The following is a 23222-nucleotide window of genomic DNA, read 5'->3' on the forward strand; positions in this document are numbered from 1 at the left end:
CGATCAGGTTGGCCACAGCAGTGGTTGGGCTTCTGAGTGTATGTTGTCCCCTTGCAGTTCCCATAGCTCACACAAGCTGCAGGAAAGTGAGTTATTGCAATTCCAGCTCATGCTGAGCTGCCAGGCTAGAGAGGACAGTGGTTTCCTTTTGGGTCTTCTTGCCCAGAGCTCAATCACTCTGGCGTTGCTCAAGCACACTGACTGTATGCATTAATAAACAAAAGTAGTGAGATGGTCATGAAAAAAGATGACATTTGAGGTCAGAGATGGATTAAGCATCATAGAAGTTCAGGACTATGTGAGCAATTTTCACAGCTGCACAGTTTGCAAAAAACCAAAATAATCTGCATTCAGCAGCAATGTGATATGTATTAACTTAGTGTGAAAATCCTACCTCCAACCTCAACCTCTGCAGAAGCTCATCATAACCCAAATAACACTGCTGCATAGTATGTGACTTAAATTAACAAATTAATGGAGACAAGAAATAGCCATAAACTCTAGTCATAGGTCATGTGTACTGAACTTTCCAATCACCATCTTTAAATCAGCTTGGTTCTGTCCGCATTTTCTTTTTCATCTTCTTTCTGAAGAAATTAACAGGAAATTATAAAATCCTGGTAATTTATTAACATAAGAACAAAAGTTGAGGATGGAATGATGTACATTCACTAAAAGAGTCATTTTCTTCCATGATTCAGAAAATAAATTTCCTGGGTTGGGTTTGGTTTGGTTTGGTTTCAATCAGAGACCATGCTATGGGTAGTTGCAAAATTACAGCAAGATTTTACTTTAATATCATATAGATACAACACCTGCACTGCCCTTTTAAGAATTATGGAGGAAAGCTTTTTCAAGTGTTACAGAAGTATAAACAGCAATGCTGCATTCTGTGATCTGGAGGAGTTCAGCGCATGCCTCTAAATGCTATTTTTGCATGTAACCATCTTTCTTCTTTTTCTTTTAACAGCCAGGACTGCTCCTCTGTATCAACATGAGCACCACATGAAGGAACACAGGCCCTTTCAGTACAGCTGTGGAAGGTTCTGAGCTTAATCAAAAAACAGAATCAAGAGGTTTGGGGGCTGTAGGGTCAACCATTAAATTAATCTGCAGCTTACTATCACCTACAGGTTACTGTACTTTAGGACAGAAGTCCTGCTGATTCATCTATATTAACAAGTTTTTTAGTGTGCCGAGACTCTATGACTGGCCAAAGATAACCAGAACCTAAATCTCTGAACCTCTGCCCCAGCTCTGCTCAGCTGTGCTGGTCTGGCTGGGCACATCACAGCCAGACCAGCACCATCAAAGTGGGTCAAGACCCATCTAGCAGCAAAGTGATTACCAAGCCAACATCCTAAGACATAATTCATAAAGCAATATTGCCTGTGACCCTCTCTTCCCTCTTCTCCCCCTCAGTGAACCTGCCTGTCAATCTGCAGCTTGGAGGTGTCAGAAATAAGCTTCTTCGTGCTGAAGTAACCAATTAAGTTTTATTGCTTTATTGATGCCACAGATATAAAATGACTATGTAAAGCATCTGTCATAAAATGCTTGCTTAAGAATCCGTTGTTGAAGACATCAGTACTCCAGTAGAAAGATGAAAGGAAGATTTAAAATGCGTGATGTGGATATGTGTTAGAAGCTAATTACATGCAGTGGGAACAGATACAAGGATGGCTTGCCATCAGCTGTGGATTGCATCTAAGATGTGGTTATCAGTGCTAAAATGTTTTCATAAAACAATCTTATGTGCTGTCGAGCTAGTCATTTTTCTATCATGAATTGTTCCTTCTAGTGATTTTTTTGAAGAAGAAAACTCAGTATTGGATTGAGCTCTTATATCGTATACAGTGGAGTTCTTTTATGGGGAATTCACTAGTACACACAAAACATTAAATGCTGGTTCTGAACAGGGAAGCCTATTGTCAGGAACCATCTCTGATAGCAATGGCATTAATTTATAGAAATATAAAGAATAAATTCAGCATGAAGAATCTATGACCATATAAATCTATCATGGATCAGTTCAAATGAATGCTGTTGAAAAGAACTGGACTGCCAGTATATTCGTGTAACTGCCTGTGACAGAGAAAGTTTACAAAGGAAAAAAGAAATGCTAGCAATAAAAATTGAAAGGTGTCTTTTTTTGACCATATCCTTTCATCTTGATATATACCCTGCTTCTGCATTTTTTCATATGAAAGCTTAAGAGAGTATTGAAATTCTTTAAAAAAAGAAAGGAAGAGGAAAGCCAGTGTATATTGCCTATCAGATAGTCACAGAGGCAGTAGGCTCAGATATACAGATCAGGGAATCTTTTATGCTTTGGCAGCATTGGCCCCTGCATTGTTCTGCGTAGCCCACAGCGGTATTATCTTCTTAATTTGTTATTTTATAAATACTTTGAGCACTGAAACCTTTAAAAAGCCCCAGAAAAAAATAAAAAGCCCAAACAGCACCACTATTGTCAGTTTTAAAATGGCAAACTCAGATTCCTAACAGCTTCCTTTGAAAAGAGGAATTGTGTATGAGAATCATGTGCGCAGGGACACGTTATCAATTCTGAACGATTTTCAAGATGCAGTCTTGCCTGCTGCTAACACATTATACAGTGCTGCAAATCGGATGTACCCTTAAGAAAGGTCAGAAGAAAGATATTTTAAATAGCATGGGATTCTTCTTTTTATATGAAAGGCCACGCTTTATAGAAGAGGTTAGGAAATCTGGTATTGTAAAATCCACAGTGCAGAACAATTCTGTGGCACTGAAATAGGATGGTATGTTATTTATTACATGTGTAAATATTAAAGAACTGAAAACCTGTTCTAACTTAACAATAAACCACATTTTTTCAGAGATCCAAGCATGCATCTAATAAATTCACCCTCTTATTCAGGTAAAAAGGAGGTAGAAGTAAGTATTAAAATCCCCTTCCAAATCTGCTCAAAGAAATATTCACTGATGATTTTCATTCCTTATTCCTTTTTCCCCCCTCATTCCCTTTCTTCTGCCTTTTCCTTTTCCTTGCTTTGTAAATACTTAGTGTTTCAGGGTCAGGAAGAACGTTTTGTGGCAAGAGGCAGAAAGTTTGGTTTTGGTTTTTTTTAGCCATTTGTTCCATTCATATATCAAGTCAGGAATAGTTTAAAAATATTCCCTAAATATTGAAATTAAAAAAATTTAAAATCTTTTGCCCTGACCTGATCAACCCTCATTGCAGACCCTCCAAAGCATTCAACATTTCGCTTGATCAAGCTTGTGGCTAAAAGATTGATAAGGAAATGTGTTTTGCTGCCTGAATTTATTATTTTAATAATAAAATATACTACTTTTACCAATGTATTTGACCATGCCCTAAAACTAATTGTGAGATTAATGATTTCTTTCTGTTCATTTATTAGTCCTGACAGAAAACCCGTCTCTTATTGATGCAATGATCTTTGTAAACATCACATATCTTTTAAAGTGAGAAGAAGGAAACCAAGGAACTCCTTCTTTACAGAATGTATTTCCTGCCTTGACATTTCAGGAGTTGAATGCAGATGCTACATATCTGCAGGTAATGTGGTTTACCCTCATCCTGTCAAATAAGATCAGGTAAATCAAGATGTAGCAGGATCAGTCTTTACAGCAATAACAGGAAAAAATAAACCTGGTTAGGGAGACTACATGGGAAGGCTGCAATAGACATATCTCTGCCACTGTGCCTTATTCCCCTCTGCCCACCAAGGCAGCATTAGCCACCATTACCAGACACATGCCTGTATGTACTGTGTGATTACATTTACTCAGAGAGCAAAACTTATATATATATGAATCTCTCCTTGAAAACTTGTTTCTGTAGAAATAACCAATTGTCTTGAAAGTTATTAAATAAATCGCAAGTATGCATTCATGCATACTTGCAGTTATAGTACTATTTTTGTACTTTGGATATTATATAAATGAAAATGATTCATACAAATAGAGTCTTCTTTCATTAGTACTTTACACTCTGTAAATCATAAAATTAAAGTCACTTTAGAATCATAGAAATATACAAGCAACTAAGTTGGAAAAGACCTTTAAGATCATCAAGTCCAACCATTACCCCAGGACTGCCAAGACCATCACTAAACCATGTCACGTGAGGGCCTCATCTACACGTTTTTTTAATATTTCCAGGGACGGTGATTCCACCACTGCCCTGGGCAGCCTGTTCCAATGCCTGACCACCCTCTCGGTGAAGAAGTTTTTCCTAATATCCAATCTAAACCTCCCCTGGTGCAGCTTGAGGCCGTTACTCTTGTCCTATATCTTGTTACTTGGGAGAAGAGACCAACACCCACCTCACTCCAACCTCCTTTCAGGTACTTGTAGAGAGTGATAAGGTCTCTCCTGAGCCTCCTTTTCTCCAGGGTAAACAATCTCACTTCCCTCAGCCTCTTCTCATGTTAGCGTAACATGTGCTGGTTCACCACGATTGAATCCAGCAGGCTGGGGTCAGGCTGTAAAACGTCAAACTGGGAGAATAATCATATGGTTTTAATGGGGACCAGCCACCTCCTGAACCTTTCCTGTAATGGTAGTTCATCTTAAAAGATGCATTAGTGAGGAAAATCAATTAAATTACCACCACTTAATAAACTATTACTTGTTGGCCAAGTCAGGGTACCTGACTATATTTACCACAATTAAAAAAATAAGCCATAAAGGGAATAAAGTAGATGCATTTCATTTCTGAGTGAGGCAGGCTGGGTTTTCACACATATTTGGATAGCAATGAAAAGTATTGATTGGGTTTGTTTGTATTCAGTCTTCCCCTGTGGACAAACTACAAGTCACAAACTACAATCAATAACTAACCCCCTTCTTTGGCCTCTCCCTTCAGCAGACTAGACTTAAGCTTCTCCCATTGCTCTTCCTTTCCATGAACTATACAAGTTGCTTTGGACTACACCTTAGTAGGACTTCATGACAGAATGTTTAAGACAAGGAAACAAACCACTGCAGCACGGTTACACATACAGGTACAGTCAAATGTTAATTTAGTTTGGGTTAAGCTACGTAGTAGATCTTGATGGATGACCAGTGTTTGTACTAGTGCAAGGGTCAACATTTAGTTTGAAAACTTCTGGGCTTTTAACTTTGCAGTTCTTAGTACATCTAAGGTTTCAAGCACTAAGAAATTTGTGATCATGCAGTTCCTAGTAGTTCACATTGCAATGTCAGCCGTGAGTGTCTTGCATGGCTCTATACAGGAAATGGCCATAAATGATCTGGACTAAATTTCCCCTTTTCCCTCAAGAGGACTTCCAAGGTCAGAGTTGAGGTCATTAACAGGACGGTGTGGGGAAACTCACACTGCAGCTATCTCTGGTGTTTGCAGCTCATGGATAAACAACGGACTTAATTCTAAAATATTTCAGTCCATTAATCTTCATAAATACAAATATTTATAATGCAGTAAGAATGTATTAGCCCCGTACACAGTGCCTGCTTGGTTTGCTTCCCTTTGTGCAGTTCATTAACTGTTTTAATACAGGCTCCAGTTCCAAGGTGTGTTGTGTTCACTCTTCATCCATCTCTCTGCATAAATCATGCACAGAGTACCTGAGAATGTAGGGGTCATCTTCGTGCTTGTGGATTTTGTTATGGTGTTTAAGAGAACTTAATCCTTCCAACCCTATCCCCTCCCTCCAAGGTTGACAAGGCCATGAGAAAGAAGGCACTTTCTCCAATTGCTTTGAAAATCTTGGGAGCACCTTCACAGAGCACAAAAAAAGAAGCAATCCCATAAAAGCTTCTTTTGTATTCTGTTTCCAAACTGTGCCAAGCACTCTTCAAAAAAAGGTGCTGGTCCAGAAGAACAGTATTTTCAGAACAGGCTTTCCTCTTTGGTTATTCTCATTTGAACGAACAAAAAAAGCTTCATTCTACTCCATCGATGCAAATGTGTGCCAGTATAGCAATGTACCTTATAACCGAGATCCATATTTTGTCCACTGTACTTACCTTTCAATAACAGGTTCAGCACTCACAGCGGCAAGGAATGATTTTTCATAATGCAGAGTAGTGATAATGATGCTGTTTCTCTTGTAGAGCTACTATAAGTGACATAATATCGTATCTAATGTGTGACTGTCAACAATGAGCTGTCCATGAAAGAGCACATTCAGCGCTGTCGCTTTCTAGGCAATTAGTTTCACTGTTTAAATTATTACATTTCCCAGTAATATTATGGCAGCAGCATGTGCACAGCAAGAAAAAAACTGTATTCTGGCAATTATTCACCCATGCTAATTGCTTGCAGACCTGTAGAAAAGGCAATAGAAGGGGGAAAAAAAAAAAGGAGAGAGGGAGAAGACAAAACAACCCTGTCAAGTTATGAGTCCCTGGTGGAAATGACTTAACATTAGTAGTGTGCTATATGTATATCAATTTATAGATACATAGATGTTGCTCATATTGTTTTTACAAATATTTGCTTAGTTAGATTGCTAGTTTCATAGCATTAAATAATGGATCAAAATTATCTCGTACATCTTTTTTCTTCCAGATTTCAAACATTAAAAAGTAGTTCTATTCACTCTCTCATCTTACTATAGAAACCAATCTCTCTCCTCTACATAACTAAGCTTTTGCATTTTCCTATCCTCAGTCACCAGTGCACCATACAGCTTACGCATTAATACAGAATTTTCTAATAAAAAGCAAGATTTTTTGCTTCAGCCAGTTCTGTGAACTGGGCAGAACAGGAGTGTACTCTGGCACCATCTAGCAAAAGCACAAAGTAATTTTCTTTCTCCTTTCTGAGTGCTGAGCGAAATGGGGACATGAAATAACTAAACTGGGAGAGAATTCAAAATATTGGCACTGGGCCTCTTTTTTGACACAAGGGGAAGAGTGCTTTAAGGATCGTTTGTAAGTATGTACCCATTTCTCAAATGCGGTTTTGTACTGTAGCATAAACTAATTTATTCTATTTCAAGGCAAATGGAATAGAATATATAATCTACAGCAATGATTTATGCCTCTTCAGATGGGGATTAAAATGCAAACTCTCATTTCTTAAGCATAGGCTTCTGATTTAGTCTTACTTGGAATCACCAACCAAAGCAAACACCGTCTCCTGAGGACCAGGGTGATTTTAACAGTGGTTTGTTTACTGGCCATGAAAAAGCCACCTGACCCTCGTATTCAGTATCTCTGTATGCACATGGAAAACCAAAATTTATTTTACAGGATTGTAGTGAAAATAAATTCTTGAAAACTTACTGGTTGTTCTGAAAGCATGACCTGATCTCAAGCAACTATTTTCCTTCCCGTTAATACTCTAATACTCTGCTTTCAGACAGAAGCTTAAACTTTTAAGGGAAAACAAAACATGGAGATGAGGAAGGAAAATGTTTTACTATTAAAGAGAGCAGCTCTGCTCGGGTACAGAGGGTTTGATCCTCAGCTGGTACAAATTGTACTCCTTTCAGCTGGCTTCAGATGATACCCGTTTACATTGCCTGAAGGCCTGGCCTGTGTTTTCTAGCAACTCTGACCTTAGAACTCCCTTTGTTTCAAGATGTTTTATGGAAACCTCTCCTTCAAAATATTTATTTTTGAAAGACAGAGACAGTTGGAGAAGGTTTTTTCATCAAATAACAAATAATTGCTAACTTCTCTAGGGCTTTGGAAAAGTTAAACACAATTAGCCTGACTTTATAAACCCTATTGTTTGGGCTTATGTTTTAATTTTCTTCTCATCAAATGGCTTGTTCCATAAATACTTCCTTTTCTTTCATCTCGCCAATACCATCTTGCTTGCAATTTCTGATAGCTGTTTGGGGCAGTTTATAAAGAGCTGGGGTTCCTTAGTGCTGGCAATTTATTCAGTCATTTTAAAGTATCTGTAAACGTGGGGGAAATCAGGGGTAAAATTGTTTAGTAAGATGCTTGAATCTAAAAATATTATAACTGTGGAAGTTATTTCAGACATAAATCAGTAACTAAAATGCCCAGGCGTTTGTACGCATTTACAAGTTTATCTATGGATTTTTCTTGCTTTTCTCCACTTACCTGAAAGAATATATTTAAATCTCTATTTAAGCCTCATTCCATCCTCACTTTTTCCACTTATTCTTGTTTCATTTCATCACAACCTCTATGAAAAAAGCTAACTTTGGAAGATCCACTCTGGAACCTGAGTGCATTTGAATTTTCTTCAATACTTGATTAATTCATATACCATTATATAATATCTGTGAAACACTGACAGGAGAGAGTACATTTCTGATTTTCTCGCCTCTCCAAAGGGACACAGGCAGTTTCCAGGTCTGAGGGATTTTCTCTTCCTGGCTTCTCTTAGTCCCTGTAGTGCATATTCAAGCTACAGAGAGCTAAACACTTCCATCTGCAGGGTGTAACTTCATATAGACCTCTCGGCTGTTTTCTGGGCGAACACATAACTTGATAGAGACATATATGAGCACACCAGATTATCAGTGAGGAATATTCATCTCTACCTTGCCTCCAATGGCTTACATAGGCACAGCAGTCCTTGGCATGGTAGATTCTTCATACAGCTTCTTTCAGTGCCAGGCTCTTCTCATGGATGGGATGTCCTCACAGTTGCTGTCTCCCCCAGAGGCCCCAAAGTGCAAGCACAATTGAATCCTAATTCCAAGTCACCCTGCAGCACTGAAGGAGCCATGTGGAGACTGTAGCAAATGACCACATTAATAACCTGCAGCAGAAGGGAAACAGTATAACTCACATGACTGGTCTGTGCTCCTGCCACCATTCCATGGGCTGGAGAGAGGACTTGGCCTAGGATCTCACAGAGATCTGCAATGTCAGCTGATGGTAGGTGCACAGCTTTTACTCAAATGCATTTTTAAGAAACAACGACATTTGGAAACATTTTTAAATCTGATTGCATATGTTATTTAGCCACCTGCATTGGCTGTTCCATACATAAAGACAAATTTTTTGTTGGCTTCTTCACGAGTTTAAAATATGTTTGTGAACGTAGCTATGTGGGAAATGATTTGAAACTGGACCTTCTTCCATTCTGCTGGAACAATCCCTATGGCTTCAGGGTAAAACAAATGGAAGGCATTTTATTTAAGCTCTGGCAAGCCTCCAGACTCCAATTTTTCACGATGTCATGATACACATATGCTGAAAAAGTTGACATATCTGAAGTCTTTATGCAGCACAAATGTCATACTAATAATAAAGCAAATGGACTATGCTTTAGGCCTAGGGTTTTTGTACCATGACGAATTCCTCTGTAGGATGAAGACCAGAGAAATTATCTCTGGAAAACAGACTGATTATACTTAGTTTCATTAATAAGCTGTTGGTGTCTCCCTCTAAAAGACCTGCATATGCAAATACTGGCCTTCATATACTTAGATTTTTCTCTATCACCCCAAGACTGTCCTAGCTCACCACAGCTGTGTCCTTTCCAAGCTGTCAGACTCGCATATTAACTGATATTTCATCAATTTGGCCTGAGCTGCATTTGTAACTGAGCCCCAGGGGGAAAAGCTAATGCATTAACCACAGAACATTAGCCTCCTGGAAGTTGTATTTCCTTCAGAAGGAAAGAAGCCTTCCTCAGTCTGGCTGTACAAACCAGAAGCACCAAGATGGCATGGAGAAACTCTTATCATTCCTTGTGAATTTTTCATGAGTGTTTCTGCCCATGCATCTCTAACATCCAGCTGTGCTTTACTGACCTTTACTTATCCTCACCCACATGGTAAAGATGCAAAAGGTAAAAATGATCTGGTCCTCCACATGATCTGGTCCTCCATACATAAGGAAACAAAGATGCCTCTTTTCGATATAAAAGTAATTGAGGATACCAGGGAGGAGTATTTGGAGCTGGGACTGGGAATCAGGACGGATGGATGGATGTTAGCTTGCTAGTCCATAGCCCAATGTCTACAGAATCATGCAGTGCCGGAGGTAGTTAGTTTGTAGCTGTACAGATGGTCATGGATGATAAGATTTGCCTCAGGCAGGAGAGCTGTTCTTGCTTATTCTACTGAAATGCAGCCTTAGATATTTGTAGCTAAATTGCTTTGATTTTTTTTTTTATTGTAAACTCCTCAAGTTAAAAGGGTAAAGCTCAATTTACGAACAAGATGTCAGAAGGCGAAGTATAAAATGCAAGCATCCCTTAACCTAGCTTAAATACAAATTTCAGAAACAATTTCATTTGAAATACATTTAACTTGCAAGCTTACCAATCACATCATTTCCCATACAGTTCAAATCAAGACTCGGCAGAACTTTCTCATTAATGCATCAAATAATGCAGATGTCCTTTTTTTGCCCCCTTTGAAGTGACATATGCTTCAATTTATTTTTAATCTTCTTAGTGATGTTGTAAGTAAAGCCGCCCTGTGTGACATATGAAGTTACTATTTTCTTCATTGCTATGGATCTGGAGAACTCAGGCAGTAGTGGCTAAACCCAGATTGAATCAGGCTGTTTAACCTAAACGCCAAGGAATGAAAGCCAGCATTTAATTGTGAGGACATACACAAAGGCAAATGCAATGAATTTGCCCCTTGCGCTAAGACACAGAATACACTGAACACTTAAAACCCCACATCTGCACTTTTCTTTCACTGCCAGATGAAGCCTTTCAGTTGTAGCTGTGTAGAACAACAGTGTCATCCAGTGGTTAGTTGGCTAACCACACACTTTTCTTCCCTCCAAGTTTTCCAGTGTGCATCCCAAGTTTGCCGTGTTACTTGAGAGATGACAGCTTGAAAATGAATGGGCATGAACAGCTTGCCCTTTGCATCACATCTTTAAGCAATATTTCAGGTAACAGAATGGCTTTCTGCAGCATCAGCACCAGAGAAGGAGAACAGTTTCCATGAGGAGCCTCTCAGCCTTTTGGAGATGGGGTGCAACAAGGAACCATTTCATTTCAGGATAATGCAACCGAGGACAATTTGCAGTTCTCACAAATTTGTGGTCAGGGCCATTTCAGCAGATGTTTTTAGGATTTGGCTCTGGGAAACCATTTAAGAAGATTGCTCAGAAGTCCAGCTAGCCCAAGGAGGGCCAGGCAAGGAGATCCTCAAGGTGCTAGAGACACTTTGCTAACCTCCCTTGGCCTTTGGCATTTGCAGCCCAGGGGCTTCCTGAACCAGAGGTAGCACCTCCATGTTCAGCAGCCTGTCATAGATTTCTACCCTGTAGTTTGTCCAGTTGCTCCGTAAAACCATGATCCTTCCACATCCAAAGAACCTCATAGCTTATATGCACATGAGCAGGGAAACAGCTTTTCTTGTCTGTTTTGACTCCACCACCAGTTCTTTCTCCTGGAAGAGGAAATGAATAGTCTATCCCAATACACTTTTTCTAGGCCATCATGGTGCCAGATCTCCCCTCATCCACCTCTTTCCAGCCTCCAGACCCGTACTTGATTGCAGCAAGTACTCCACATATTTGAGTGCTGTTACCAGCTCTACAATATCCTTTTCGAGACAGAGAGACATGACTGCAGATAATATTCAAGATTAAACATAACATTTTTGGCAAAGCTGGAACTTCCTTTCGCTTTCAATAAAAGAAAGACAAAATTAATAATACAGTTTTGTTTTGTTTAAATAACATAAAGTTCTTCACTAGCATTAAAATAAATTGATTTGACTTTACTGTTTTCATGCATTTTCCTCTGACCTAAGGATTAAATATTAATGCTACTCTCCATACAACATATCTAAGTATTTAATATTTTATACTGTGATTTGCTATGGTCTAAATGAAATTCTTTAATATTACTGAACTGAAGCATCCTGACATTTTTGAAACAAAATGCAATAAATGTTCTGATGTTCCCAAACTTAGGGACATAGCTAAATGGAAAGATCCAGTTTGTCATAGAATTCAAAATTTCCATTATATTTTGGCATAAGATGGGTACAAAAAGGAAGAAAAAAAAAAATCCATGGGAAAACAGCTTTGTCTTCTCAAGGCTAGTTGCAAGAGTTTTCCAGATGGGAAATGATGCAGCTTCTCATGGGAATATAATGCTTTCTGTATATTTTGTTAAAGGCATACATATGATCACTTTGGAAAAGATATATTAACCTCAGGATTTATGCTTTGTTTTCAAGAAAAAGATGCTGCCAGGGAAAAATAAAACATAACAGGCAGCCCAGGAGAGGCCAACCTTATGACTAAAGATATTTTTTTCTTTGTTAGAGATACCTTCCTTTTTCAAGACTTAATTTTCCTTTCCCTTAAATGGAACCTTAAAAGAAATTCAACAGTCTCAGAGTCCTAGACCCTTCTCCCTCCTTTTGTCCATGCAACCCTCTCTGTTTCACTGCAGGAGAGTACTAAAGATAAGGAATTTTATAAAAGAACATAAGCAATTTAGGCACAATTAGATATGTGCTTTTAAATCTGCTAGGTGCATTTAAAAGTCTCCCTAGACAGGTTATGAGCATTTATATCCTCATTTATATGGCCTGCCAAAACTACTTCTTTAAATTAGCTTGAAGCAGGCCAGATAAACCTAGAAGGAAGTCAGTTGTCTTTTCTTTTGGCATATAGATAGCCATTACTTCTGCTTTCAAGGCTAACAACAAACAAGATGAGGGTAAAGATAAAGAGGACAAAAACTAAACCATCTTTTTCCTTAAGAGCTCACCATGCAAGCAGCAAAATGTCAAGACGAATTGGATGAAATAGTAAACTCCAGTAGGACCAATGCATCTTTTGAAAAGAAAGGCTGCCAGATAGGCTGAAAATGTTCCTTGGCTACATTACCTCTTCCCCAGCAAAGCTCATGAAATCATCACACTAAGCAATCACAGATAAAATGATGGGGTAATTATGAAGGTTTGAGCCATAATACTTGAACTTGGCAAAAAAGCAAGATAAAAGCTCTCTGTTCATTAGTGTTATTAGGTTTCAGTTTGTGCTGAAAATCTATATTTTAAGGAGCCTGGAAGCATAACTCGGCTTGAAGAGTAATTTCTGCAAGAGCATACAGTGAAAGAAGAGGAGAGCATGTATGATAGCATCTTTGCCAGTCTACCTGGGACTAGGTGATGAAGGGGGGGTTAGAGGGGTAGAAGGAGGCCAGAGGAGGCATTACAATGCTCCTCAAAAGGTAACATTGCTAAGAAAGTTTTGGGGAATGTGTGTTGAGAATCTGGAAGAAGAAGGCAGGGTTTATATGAAGGTGACCTTCAGAAACACGTAAGCAGAATATTATCACTGCCCTCTGCCTACAGTAGGAAGAGAAAGCTGAACGTTCATGGAGGTGGGAGTGGGATCACAGCTACGGACCCAGGTGCTGCCCATATGTTTTTGTATTCTGATTTTAATGAAAGTGTATAACACTTATGCTTTTTTTTTTTTTTTTTTTTTTTTTTTTAACCCACTGTTTTGTTTGGGGTTTTTTTTTTCTTGTTTCCTTATATTTTTGGCAGGTCATGTATAGGTGTGTATAGCTGCAGCTGTTACAAGGCAAAGCATATGTACACACACAGATGTTCTGTTTTCATATGAAATAGGTTTTCCAGCCTCCAAAGAGAAAGAAGCAGGAGAAAGGTGCTTGTGACTTCATGCAGTAAAGTTTTTAGCCATCTGAACAGTACTGCACAGAAAGTTCATGTTATGAGATGGGGAGAGAAAAGTAAGTTCATTTATAGAAAGCAAGAGGCTAAAACAGGCAAAAAGCGACCTCAGCTGCAAGAAATCTTCAAATATATTTGCAGTCTATGGACAGTATAAGTGTGGGCACATACAGGTTTAAACCCAACATCCAAGGCAATACAATGAATTCAGCCTCCCATTCCTAGAGCAAAGTTCCTCTAAGCATGACACTCTGCAGTTGCTGGAAGCCAGTTCTTCACAACCAAATCAGCCCTTGCCCAGGCTGCAAGCGGATGGGGTGGAGATGCCCTAATTCACTTGGTTTTAAAAACCCAAGGAGAACCTTACAGTGACAGAGAAGGGGAAAAGACATAGCCTCTCCCTAATCTCTCCACACTGCTCAGGACAATTCAATAAGACCATGTAGAGGCAGAGTGATAGTATTCCTGCCCCGTACTGCAGCAAAGTGAAATACTCCAGACCCTCACAATTGTGGCTGTAATTCCATTGAGGGTTTCTGGCGACATTAGCCAACCCTTGAAGTCTTTCTCTTGATGGAATTAGAAACCTGCTATGGTCTGTGGGATAGACATCAATGCTGATGTCATTAGCATCAGCACTGGTTCTTCCTGAAAAGGCTGAAGCACTGAAAAGCAGCTTCTGAAAGTAAGAGCTATTTGAAATAACCTTTTAATGGGAAGCCAAAGAGCTCACATAGCATATCTTAGATGCAGCAAGAGTACCTGAAAGATATAACAATATACAAAGAAATTGAATATACTTTTTACATTATTTGGTATAACATGGTACCTCCTACTTTTCTCCTTGCTTTCACCTTGCTTGCACCAATATCAACTAAAATAGCATTACTAAGGGCAGTGGGATCATGTTGCATAAACCCATCTGATGTGAAGTCAGGATCAAGCTTTAAATATAAGTATATTGCTAATTCTAGGATAGCTATCGGACAGTGGTGGAAATCCTCATCACCTAAGCGGTAGTTTTGTGCCTGGAGCTCTGTCTGCATGGGGCTTTGCCTTCCATAGAAGGCTGCCTAACTGGTTCCTGCACTTTGTCATCTGAAGTGGCCTAAAAATATGCTGACAATAAAAGCTTTTTTTTGACAGTTGTGTAGAGGCCTCTAGTGGGGAGATAAACAGAGGGTGGAGGTTATTCATCTTTCTCCCTCCCCCACCCAGCCTAACACTCCACCCAAGCCAGCAGAGCCAAAAATGTGTCCACTGCAGAAGCTTTCTCTTACTTTTGAGAGTTAATCTCCTTCAGAACTGGATTACCACTGGCTAATCCCTTTAACCACAGGCACATAATGTTGGAAATGGATAACTTTCTTAGGAACCTGCTCAGAGCACATACATTTAAGACACATACACGACTTTTTGGCTGCTCGGCATCACGCCTGTTAAAGCAAACACTGCCCACTGCTATTTGCTGGCTCCTGCTTTGCTTAAGAGGCCTGTCATACCCTTTCTACATTACAGAGGGGGTTTTACTGAGCTGCTATGCGCTACCCTCCACATTATGCTGGAGCTCTGCTATTCCACTTCCTGTCTTCTCGGAACGTGTTTTATATTTTAGTTGGAGAGCTGTAGTAAGGATTTTTAATGAGTGGTTTCTGCTCATTACACAAGCCTGCTGCCTTATTAAACAGATAGATGTTGCACTTCTCATTGTGCTGGAGTCTTCTGCAGCAGTTTGTGTACTGTGTCCCACACTACACTGCTTTTTATTTACATTTCAAAACACCTGTCTAGTGCTATGCATGCTGCACAAAAATTAAAATTACAGCCCCGCGCAGGAAATATGCTAAATATTTCTGCCTCGTTGATATTGCACTGGAATGTGTGAGAGGGGAGAGGGAGGAAAAAGCATCATTATTTCATTCAGAAGGCATATGAAGAACCAGAGCTTTTTATTAGTAGTGTGAACAGAGGTGAGTTATGGTACAGAAGTAATAGTACATCTTGACTGATGAATCAGCACCAAGCAGGGAGGCAGTGACATTGTTTTTTACTCTGGGCATCACAGGTATTTGTTCTGCAATCAGACAGTATCTGGGATATTGATTAAGTATAGATAGCAATACTGGTTGTAGTCTAATCATGTAACTGGAAGGCAGCTTCTGAACACATAATTACTTATACAGAAAATCATCCATGCTCTGTGCTGAATTATCATATAAAGAGGAATATTATTAATATTCTGTAATGGCACAGTGGAGAAAGTAATGATAATACAGTATATTCTGAGTCTCACATTAAAGACTAATCCAATGCTACATTGTAATTCAGGATGAGAAGTTAGAGGCAGTCAAATGCAGTCCTACCCACCTCATAGCCTTGGATGTTGATACCTAGGATCATGTAGGATAGAAGGGGCATTTTACTCTTTCAGCATAGGTAAACCTCAAATTTACAGATACTTCTTATAAAATGTTTGTTGCATTTGCCTGCAGGCTCCCTGCAGTACCAGTTTCTAATCAGCTATGTATTTTCAGTATGTATAATGCCTAGAAAGTCATTCTGAGTTATCAATGACTAGAAAGTTTTAAGCTGGTACGAAGAGACATTGTCATAATATGAAATCAGGCCCTGTCTAAAAATCACCAATAACGGAGAGAAAAGGCATTCTTTCTGGTTTTAATTTTAATGTTTTAATACTGACCATTGGTCATTTTAATATTGACCAGAACTGGTATAGTCAATTAAGAATATTTGTTAGGTTCACAGATTTCTACTACATTGGAAATACAAAAATGACAGTATGCCAATATGCCGTATGTGTGTCACTTCTGTCTTCTAGGCATAACAGGGAAACAATTTATCACTATAGTGCACCCAACATGTCCCCATCTATCAGCCAGCCCCTTTATCATATGTTTGCGCCTCCATTTCAACAGCAGGTACCAAATGTCACCCTTGTATTTGCTACTGTATGGTTCAGCTGAGGCAGCTCCTCAAAAGCCTTTGTACAACAAAACCCAGAAAAGGCTTTTAAAAAATGCGCAGAGACCGTGCCAAGGTAGTTGTCTGTGTCAGATTGGCCACTGTCGGCAGAAATCCAAGGTCTAGGTAAACTGTTTTGGAAATGGTTCAGATGTTCAGGCAATGTCTAGTCTACAACCAGCATGTTATCTTTACTTGCTGCCACGAGATTTCCAGGGAGACAGCTGGCAAGTGAGGAAATCCATCAGCCCACAGAGGCTTAGAGACATTGATGCTGCTCTTCTGCACACATCAGCCAAAGCAGCCTGAGGATGGTCTTTGTCTCTGGGGGGCAAATACCTGCAACAGTGAGGTTGTTTCAGTCTTGTCAAACTGAGAAGTGTTTTCCATATGCTGAAGATTTGTTGTTTTATTTATGATGCTGTGATGGTTTACTGTAATGAAATGGTGCAATATGGGCTGTGGTCTCAGTGGAGCAGAAAGCAGAAATTATCTTCATTTATTAAGATGAAGACTTTAAGTATTGCTAATTCCTTAAAATAATTCTTAAATGAGGTAACTGAATCTACATCAGACATTTGCTTCCAGTCTCTGGAATGGGGCTGAGTCTCAGTGCTTCTGTGACTAGAAAGTGGTCATGTATCTCTGATGACAGAAACTGCATAGATGTTTCAATTTAATCATGTGCAGAAAAAAATTACAGGTTTTAATTCTCGTTCCCCTCTACTTCCTATAAATTCAAGGGTGTTTTCATTAGTTGAAAGACCTGACAGTGATGTGAGATTTATAAATCTGGATTTTAAATTAGGTAATTTGTATAGCTTAAAACAACCCAAAACACATTCATAGTTTGACTGGAAGAGCCTTTCTGTCCCACAATGCTGAATTCACCTTAAGCAGAGACTGCTACTCCAGAATAGGCTACAGATCTCAGCAACATCTGCATGTTCAGCCAAGCACTGATTCTGGCTCATCTATACTATTAAATCGTTAGCAGTCATGAGAATGTTTGATGAACTGATTCAGATGTCTTTGTTTCCAGGACAAGAGCAGATGACTCAAGAAGCTGTAGAGACAGCACTTTCCGGCTGTTATCAGTCACTTTTTACCACTGTGGAAACCAATATTTGATATTTTCAACCCAAAACTCAGGAGCTTTGTAAAGGTTCCTAAACTGTGGCTGGTTTTTTGAACTAATACAAGCTACAGACAGATCTCTCAACCACCGTGACACCCGGATGCAATCTCTGCCTTAGTTCCTCCAACATTTGCACATGTTCTCTGCAAGATGGGCTGAATCAGCTGGGATACCACAGATTTTCTTGTGCAAAGTTCCTCCTGGAGAAACACTGCTGAATCTTCTGCTGATTAAGGCACACACAATTTTCCTAGTTTGACTACAAATCTTAGCACTATACTGCTCCATAAGAGCTACCCAAATGTTGCTACTCCATTCATTGAACCCAAACATGGTGGTATCTTATGCTTACCTTCATAAGACAAGAAAAAATTAAGCAAGAGCTTCATTGCAAGTGTTTAGTGTGAGGAGTTCATAATTTTAAATTCATGAATTGCAAAGAAATAGACCTGTAATGGGTGAGAAATCCTAACATAAGTGCCAAGGAGTTTTTATGTCCATTATATTCTCACCTTAACAAATCAAAACTATTTAAAATTACTTTGGTGGCACAACAAGAGCTGGTTGACTCTAGAAGGGAAGATACCACTGCTTAAGAAACAGTATTTGCCTCACAGTAGTAAGTGAAATCTGTCTCATTCACTCATTTTGGTCATCAGTTGTTTTTCTGACAGAGCAGCAGAATGTACAGTTGGGAAAAGACCACTTTTATTTATTTACTTATTTGTTAAATCTTTTACATTGAACATCTGACAATGCAGCCAACAAATGCACTGCGGGGAACATGCCAGTGAGGCACCCTGATGATCAATCTCCCCAACATTTCTTAAATGAGAAAAGTAAAAGGTTATAGCAGTAAGTGCAAGAGCAGAAAGATGACAAGGTGCACTTTTTCTTTCTCACTGCTTCCAGAATGCACACACTGCAGAGAGTACCAGGCTCTGTGTGGTTAGTTGTCTACTGACACATCAAAGCATTTGTTTCAGCAACAAAAGGGTAGGCCACACCAGCAATTTGTTTCTCAAAATACGTAAACTTCCCTGGGGCCAAGTTGTGGTGCAACTTCCAGAGCTACGCAGGAGAACAACAGGACTAAAATACCCCATAAAAAATTATACTGTCAGTGGCTGCTAGAGCAGGCCCCTTGGTGACTCAGCTTGCCTTGCAGTCTGCTGCTGGGGCAATGTAACAGTATCCAGCCCTTTGCATGGGTCCCACAGCAAAGCCACAGTTTGACCTTTAAAGAATAAATCTCCATCACTGCATTATGCCTGAATTGTCAGGCATTGTCAGTGGTCCATGTCAATGGTTAGTTTTGGAAGTTACATGGTGTTGCTGGTTAATATAATGGTTAAGCATGTGTAAAGTGGGAATTCTGAATATCGCAGCAGGATGTTTATAACTTAACACAGTTTTCAAGGCAAAATTCAGTGTTACTATTGGTAGCAGAGTCTTGGGTTGGGGCTGGGGGAGAGGAAGTAGAAAAGGGGACAGGGTGGCTGAAGGAGGCAAAAATTTCAATGAAGGGAGCTTAGGTAAAAGGGTGTAGAAAGAAAAAGTGTAACAGAAAGGAAAAGCAGCAGAGAGCTATAGATGGATATGCTCTCCTTTCCAGCTACTGCTGGGTTGGGCGTCAGGTCAGCAGTTTTATCTGGGTGGGAGCAGTACTGCTTGAAGTAGTAACCATCCCATATACTCCTGTGTGGAGGCCGGAGCTGGAGACTATATAAGGTGGAATAGCCCGTTGCAGGGCAGCTGCTTGCTCTGACCCTGCCTTGAGATGTTCTGCCTCAGATTTCAGCTGTCACAAACAGCAGGAGCTCCACTGACTTCAGAGTGCCACCTCTTCCCTTTCCTCTGTCAACCACAGCAGCCAGGGAGCGAGACAGGGTTAAGGGTCTGGCTGAAGCGTATGCGCAGCTGCAAGTCCAGATGAACCCTTGCAGACATTGTGCTCCGCTGTTTGCACGGGGTTCATTTTCTAGTGCGCTTCAGCACACTCACATACCCCTGCTCACACAGGCACAGGCACACATACACACGAGTGCCCCTCTGAGAAGATTACAGTAACCAGCAGTTATAATTTTACTTAAGCCTTTATGACGCTTTTAATTAAAAAGGCTTTAGTGCTTTTCTAGTATGACATTTGATTGCACTCTAGATAATGCACCCTTGCCGATTCTGGCAGCAGTAAAGCGTTTAGAAAATGGATGAAATATTTTTATAAGGAGTTTTGCCTGACCTGTCTTCAATGAAAGACAATGATTTCAAACCACGTGTATTCTTTTGAATAAAACAACATATGCCAGAGCAAGATAGCTGAAGAAATTCACCCTGTCCAAACTACTGTTCATTCTGAACTGTGTTTTCATTGCTGCCTAGATTCACATTTATGTTTCATACATGAATTTACTCAATTTTGTTGCACCATTTTGAAGTACTGACTGAAATGAAACCTGCTACAAGCTGCTTCTTGTCTGTCTGGAAAAAGCTGGGTCTGATGGCCTTGTCATCCACACCATTTTAATTTGTTTGACTTAAGCCCGATTTTCATCTCAAGCAGAATCACAGATCCTAATTCCTCAGAAGCTGTCACAATTATGCTTTATTATTATTTTTATCACTATTAATATTTATATTCCTTTGATTTATTCACATTTCGTCAGCAGTAATCAAACTATGCTTAAACATGGTACCTTGTTAATCTCTGACACTGAGCTTTAATGCTACACTCTTTCCTGGATTTATGCAAATCTGAAAGCAGAAATGCTGTTACTAGAGACCTCATACATTTCTATGCCATGGATGCATTTCCAAGATAAAAATTCTAGCACCACAGAAGTCATCTGAAGGCAGCCATTGACAAAAATCCTAGATCTTTCTCAGAATGATAGGTTTAGAGAATTATTTGGTTGTTTGTTTTGTTGTTTTTGGGTTGGGTTTTTTCCCCCAATTAGGCAAAGCTCATAACATCTCAAACCATTTCCACTCAAATTGAACAAAAACCATATTTAATAAATTCTGAGGAGAAAAAAAAAAAGTCCTGGGTAAAGCCAAGTTGCTATTTTGGAACAAATTAAAACCTCATTTTATTTTTTTCAGTTTGTAGGAAAAAACGCATATATTTTGTGCTGAAAAATATTGAGAAAGTTTTAATTTTATTGGGTTTTTTGTTGGTTTTTTTTTTTTAATAAAACTTCAGTGGAATACTCCTGCAGAAAGCTTCAATTGTGGGAAACTAATTAGTCATTTCATGACAAATTTTGTCTATAGCTCCATCAGGATATCATGCAAATGCTTCCCAAATGGATTTGCCCTGGGAGCATTCTCACAACATGAATAGTTTTCACCCTTCTCTTGCTATGGATGAGGTAAAAAGCACAAATATTCACATCAAAACCTTCTCTTAATTTGTTAAATCCTGATTTGAAATGCCCAGCCCCAGATTTTTCAGCCAGTGCTTTACGGCACTTTATTTTTTGTAGACCACTTTATTTACTCCAGGCATAATTCTCTTGCAGACCAGACACCACATGTCCCTTGGTAGGCACTACAGTGAGGAACATGCACTTGTAGTTACCTCATGTGGTAAACAAAGTGATTTATGCCACTTGCCCAAGGATGTAGGGTGACTTGACCCTGCAAGAGCCCTGGGGTTCAGCTGGACCTGCCCCAGCCTTGGCACATCTGCCTGCGCAAAGGGAAGGGTGGAGGTGACTGGCAGGGGAAGAGCCGTGTGTTGCAGGAAGGAGGTGGCTCCTCAAGGAACAGCTCTGGGGACCACACATTGTCCAGACAGAGTGCTCTGAATTTGATATCTGCTTGAAAAAATCATCCCCACATTGGATCTGCTGTCAGACTGTTTCTTTAGAGGGGCTGGGGAGAAAATTGTTATTCCCCACTGAGGATTGCATAGGGCTTCACAGTCAGAGAGCAGGGCTGGGTATCGCTCTCTGCTTTAATGTCCCATCCAGCCTTCCCATGGCTGCAAACCCTTCACTCCTTTCCATTTTTATAGTGAGACAAAGGTTCTTTTTAATGAGGCTTTGATCCATTTCCTGAATCCCATCAGTGTCGGGTTCGGCTCTGGTCTAGGGTTAGGCGACGATATAGGAGGACCACCAAGAGATTTTCCCCAAGGCTGGACAGTTATGAGTGGCAGGGCATGTGGGATGGTATGGGCAAGTATCTAGGCCAGTGGGCTCCTCCAGTGCTTTGGAACTTCACCACTGAACAAGTGCAAAATCGGAAAAACTAGTAAAACACTTAGACAAGGCATGCTGTTGTCCTGGTAATACCAGAGAGGGACAAACCATGGCAACATGCTGGGGCTTGGCCTACACCTACAGAGCCCTGCTCAACACTATCTGGCACCTTCAAAGGGAAAAAGATGTCTCTGGATCTGATGGCAAAGCAACAGACAATGCAGCAACTCCAACTCCAAGCACCGCAGCTACACCAACCCCAGCGACAAGTACAGCAGCTACTCAAATCCTGACAGCAACAGGCAATGCAGCTGTTGGTGCTACTCAACCCCTAAGCACAGCAGCTGCACCAACCCTGACAACAGATACTGCAGCCACTCCAACCCCAGTGAAAGACACTGCAGCCGCTCCAACCACAGTGATAGACACTGAAGCTAAACCAGATGACCAATCCATGCCAATATTGGTTGCCCCTGTAAGCAAGGGGAAAAGCAAACGAGAGGCACAAAGAGCAACCTGTGAAGCAAAGAAAGATGAAGACCCAATGCACTTACTACAGGGGACAGCATCTGAACAAGAGTTATTACTACGTGAATCAGAGGAAGACAAAGAAGAACAAGAGGTGACTTCTTGACCCCAGACCTCGACCGAGCTGCGGAATATGCGAAAAGATTTCAGCCATCTTCCAGGGGAGCACATCGTCACCTGGTTGCTCTGATGCTGGGACAATGGGGCCAACAGTCATGAACTAGAAGGTAAGGAAGCCAAGCAGCTGGGATCACTTGCTAGGGAAGGAGGAATTGACAAAGCGATTGCAAGAGAGAAGCGAGCCCTCAGCCTTTGGAGGCGGCTCCTGGCAGCTGTGAAGGAAAGGTTTCCCTACAAAGACAATATTACAGTCGCCAACTGGACCACAACAGAGAGAGGCATCCAGTCCCTGAGGGAATCAGCTGCTCTAGAGATGATCTATCGTAGGCCGGATGCCGGGAATGCGTCCATAGATCCAGATGAAGTTGAATGTACATGACCCGTGTGGCGGAAACTTACACGGAGTGCGCCATCATCATATGCCCACTCATTGGCATCAATGACCTGGAATGATGTAGCACCACCAACAGTGGATGAAGTGACTCATCAAACGCAAGAGTTCGAAGACAATCTCACCCCTTCCATCATTTCAGCTGTGGAAAAACTGTCCCAGGAGTTCAAACAATTGAAAGACAATTTATCCCACCTATCCAGCTCCCCACATGTACCAACCCGTGTCTCAGCTATTAACAGAAGGCCCATGTATCCCAC

This window comes from Strigops habroptila, chromosome 6 (genome assembly GCF_004027225.2).
Source record: "Strigops habroptila isolate Jane chromosome 6, bStrHab1.2.pri, whole genome shotgun sequence".
Lineage (NCBI taxonomy): Eukaryota > Metazoa > Chordata > Aves > Psittaciformes > Psittacidae > Strigops > Strigops habroptila.